Source organism: Callithrix jacchus, chromosome 3, assembly GCF_049354715.1.
Source record: "Callithrix jacchus isolate 240 chromosome 3, calJac240_pri, whole genome shotgun sequence".
Classification (NCBI taxonomy): domain Eukaryota; kingdom Metazoa; phylum Chordata; class Mammalia; order Primates; family Cebidae; genus Callithrix; species Callithrix jacchus.
Window position 1 is genome coordinate 21,357,460 of NC_133504.1, and position 4,680 is coordinate 21,362,139.

General features: G+C 45.6%; 1 long non-coding RNA gene across 1 annotated transcript; it reads left to right on the plus strand.

The window, feature by feature from the left end:
* The first annotated feature begins 369 nt into the window (after positions 1–369).
* On the plus strand, positions 370–3,009 carry LOC118152151 (uncharacterized). The gene is made up of 2 exons (XR_008479983.2): positions 370–757; positions 1,969–3,009. It is a non-coding gene; the product is annotated as an uncharacterized LOC118152151 (long non-coding RNA).
* Positions 3,010–4,680: the final 1,671 nt, after the last annotated feature.

Below are 4,680 nucleotides of genomic sequence, written 5' to 3' on the forward strand. Positions count from 1 at the left end.
TGTAATCTCAGCACTTTGGGAGGCCGAACAGGGAGGATCTCCTGAGGTCAGGAGTTCAAGACCAGCATTGCCAATATAGAAAAACCCCATCGCTACTAAAAATTAGCTGGGCATGGTGGCACATGCCTGTAATCCCAGCTACTCAGGAGGCTAAGGCAGGAGAATGACTTGAACCCAGGAGGCAGAGGTTGTGGTGAATTGAGGTTGTGCCATTGCACTCCAGCCTGGGTAACAGAGTGAAACTCTGTCTCAAAAAAAAAAAAAAAAAAAAGAAGAAGAAGAAGAAAGAGGAGGAGGAGAAGGAGGAGGAGGAGGGGGAGGAGAAGCAGTGAGGCAGCATAAGAGCCCGATAGAGTGATCTAGCAAAGTGTGCTGGAAGAGAGAGTGGAAGAACGGCCACAGAGAAGGGGAAAGAAAATAATGCCTTCTATTTTTTTGAAATGTCCAGCTTTAATGCCTGTGGGTCATGCAGACAGCTGGGCATAGGCTGAAATTAATGAGGAAATCTGTACTAGAGACATAACTTTTGCAATCTGGCAGCTTTGAGAGAGTCATTAAATCCACAGGAGTGGAGGAAATCACCCCGAAGCAGACCTACAGGAGAACCCTGCTGGTCACCTTTAGCTGGAAGATGAACAGAGGAATGAGAGAGGCTGAACCAGACCAAGATTCCAGAAAAGCAGGAAAAACACAAAGCGCACAGCCTGTGAAGCAGGGAGGAGACAGAACAGGGCTACATATTTTGCTGGAAATTCAAGTAAGATTCAGAATTTGTAAAGTTCCCTTTACTACGCCCTCGGCCCTATTGAGGCTACCATTTCCCCTCATGGAAATGTGCTCTTTAAGCTCTGTTCTTACCATGTTTGTTTATTCTTAACCTCATTTGCCTTCTTACACAGCTTAAGTCCCATAATCAGCCCGTATCTAAAATTGCTGGCCAACAGTTCTAAAATGATTCATATGAAACACCTTAAGCTGACTCTGTCTGCTGTTAATTATCCTTTCCTCTCCCTATTTTCACTTTAATCACCATCTATGACATTTCCCATCGTCTCTGTTTCAAATATTTTCCATTTTCCTCAAAGCATGAATCCCTCCTCAACAGTCAGACTCAGCAAACAATCCCATCTCCCGATTTACGGGGAAGATAGAGGTTCATTGATGTGAGCTTTCCTAGAAACTGCCTTCTTCCTACTTCAAAACTTCTCTTATTTTCTCCTATTCTCTCCCTTTCGTATATATTGAAAACAAAAAGGTCCTTTTCCAAATCTAACTTACATGTAACCTTTTTTTGAGATGGAGTCTTGCTCTTGTTGCCCAGGCTGAAGTACAGTGGCGCAATCTCAGCTCACTGCAACCTCCGCCTCCTGGGTTCAAGCGATTCCCCTTGCCTCAGCCTCCAGAGTAGCTGGGATTACAGGTGCACACCACCATGCCCGGCTAATTTTTTGTATTTTTAGTAGAGATGGCATTTCACCATGCTGGCCAGGCTAGACTCGAACTCCTGACCTTGTGATTCGCCCACCTTGGCCTCCAAAGTGCTGGGATTACAGGCATGAGATACCACATCTGGCCACATGTAACTGTAAACCCTGTCTACCAATTGTCCCTGACCCTCTCTTAAGATTGATTTTCCTTCTACTCTCACCATTGCCTTCCAGACTATTATGAAATGTCAGTCTTCTGTGGCAGGCAGCCTCTAAGATGGCTCTGTAATCCTGCCTCCAGGTGTTCCTGACTGTGTATGTCCCCTCACAGGTAGGGCCTATGATTTGCTTCTAACAATAAAAATACGGCAAAGGTGATGGGATGTTACCTAAAGTGCTATACAGCCCCACACGGCTAATTCATCTGGTATACCTAAGAAAATCCTTCCCCGAAACCGTGCTCTCAAACAACCACCATTGTTCTCCTCTTCCCTTTGTTAGAATATTTCTCTCTCTCTCTTTTATTTATTTATTTTAACAGAATCTCCCAGGCTGGAGTACAGAGGCATGATCTCGGCTCACTGCAAACTCCACCTTCCAGGTTCAAATAATTCTCCTGCCTCAGCCTCCCAAGTGGCTGGGACTACAGGCACATCACCACACCCAGATAATTTTTGTATCTTTAGTAGGGATGGGGTTTCACCATGTTGGCCAGGCTGGTCTCGAACTCCTGACCTTAGGTGATCCACCAGACTTGGCCTCCCAAAGTGCTGGGATTACAGGCGTGAGCCACTTCGTCCAGCCTGTTATAATATTTCTTGATGAGAAAATAATCCATATTACCTACATTCATATTATTACCATCTACCCTGTGATGAATTTTAAATAGCCTGAAATTTTTGGCCGCTCCTCCCATTAAGAAGTGGAGTGTGCTTCCCCTTCCCTTGAATCTGGGTTGACCTCCTGGCTTCTTTTTACTAACAGAATGTGGTTGAAACACTAGTATGTAACTTCAGAGACAGACTTAAGAGAGCAACTTAAGAGAGAGCTTTGACTTTTATGCACTTGGAACAGATCTTCTTGGAATCCCACCATCATGCTGTGAGAAGCCCAGCCTCACGCATAAACTGTGGGTTGCGGGGGATAACTGAGGCTCTGGGGCCAACAGACTCAGCTGGCTTCTCAGCCAACAGCCAGCACTGACAGCCAGTCAGGTGAATGAGCCATTTGCGATGTTCTTTCCAATCAAGCCTCCAGATGACTGCAGCCTCCCCGTGTCGCCCCCCTCCTCCCCTCCCTTCACCAACACCGTCTGGAGCTGAAGGACCACCCAGTTAAGCCCAGTCAACACTCGGAAATGTGAGAAACAATAAATGATGCTACTATTTTCAGGTGCTACGTCTGAGATTGTTTGCTAAGCACCAGTAGATCACCAGACATTCGCTTTCCATCCTCACCTCTCTGGCGAAGCAGTTCGAGAACAGTCATCTTAGTCTCAGAATTTTGTAACCTTTTTGATTTGTTTTTCTTTCTTGACAACTGCAAGACATACGATACTAATTAAATTCTTTTTCTTTCTTCATGCTTTCTTCTCCTTTCATTTCTGTAACATCCTCTGGGACTCCATTTCTTCCCCTCATCCCCTAGATTAAATGTTCCCCAACGTACTGTACTTGGATATTTCTCTCTATTCCGTCTTGCTTGAGTGTCATCCAATCTCATGGTTTTAAATATCACCTCTATGCAGGTAATGTTCAAATCCTCTAAGAGGCACAATGATTAGAAGCTCAAGGTCTGGAAATGGGCCAGACAGAGATTTAATCCAGGATCTGCCAATTACCAGCCATATGACAATGAACGGGTGGTTTAACCTCCCTAGTCCTCCACTTTCTCGTCTCTTAAATCTGGATAATAATTGGATCTTGCTCATAGGAATAACACTTTGGCCTGCCACAGAGTAAGGGCTCAGTAAATCAGTGCTTTTCAACATTTTAGTTTTTCATATTACTGCTTCCATTAGCAAAATGATAATGCCTGTATGCATTCGGGGATAAATGGAAGCAGCTGCTCAGGCCAAAGACAATTACCTTGGGGCATTGGTCTCCCAGCCCCTGCCCAGCCCCCACCCTAGTGTATAATCAATATTTGGGCCCGTCAGCTCATTACTGGCACACCGACTGGAAGCTTTACAGGGAATGGTAGCAATTGTCCTCACATCTGGCCCTGATCTCTCTCCCGGGCTCCAGCCCCACAGTAAGAACTCTCCACTGGACACTACCCACCGCCTTCATCCCCAAACCAGAAGGTGAGGACCAGGCTTCAAGTGAGGTCCAGGCTCAGTAGCATCAGCACCACCTAAGAACTTTTTAGAAATGCGAATTCAAGGCCTGGCATGGTGGCTCACACCTGTAATCCCAGAACTTTGGGAGGTTGAAGTGGATGGATAACCTGAGGTCAGAAGTTCGAGACTACCCTGGCCAACATGGCAAAACCCCATCTCTACTAAAAATACAAAAATTAGCCAGGCATGGTGGCACATACCGGTAATCCCAGCTACTCGGGAGGCTGAGGCAGGAGAATCACTTGAACCCAGGTGGTGGAGGTTGCAGTGAGCCAAGATCATGCCACTGCACTCCAGCCTGGTGACAGAGCAAGACTCCGTCTCAAAGGAAAAAAAAGAAATGCAAATTCAAGCTCCAACCCAGACCGACTGAATCAGCAACTCTAGGGATGTGCCCAGAGATATGCATTTAACAAACTCTCCAGGTAATTCTGACGCAGGCAAAAGTTAGATGACAGGTGACCCATGTGATATCAACTCTGAGGACCAAGTCTTCTCCTCCCGATTTGCTTCCTACTTGGGTTACTTAGTTCCACTACCCTCCCAGCTACCTGGGCTCAGAAACCTCCCGTTCATGCTGGACTCTTCCGTCCTGCCTGCCTGCTGTATCTAGGCAGCCACCAATCCTGTCTTTGCCTCCAACAAAGTTAGCCATTATTCACATATTTCTCTCTTGGCTCTGTTCCCGCAACCATTCCCAAGGAAGTGCTGGCCAGTTTTTCTCAAACCAATTCATTTAAAAGCCAATTTGCCTGTGACCAATTTCACTAACAGCCAGTTCGAATAAAGCAAATTCATTTAAAAATTAATTTCATGCAGATAAATTGGCCCATTATTTTCTTTATGACTTCTGCCACTTCTAAGTTGATGAAGTCTTTACCCCTCCAGATGTTGTAAATATACAAATACCTA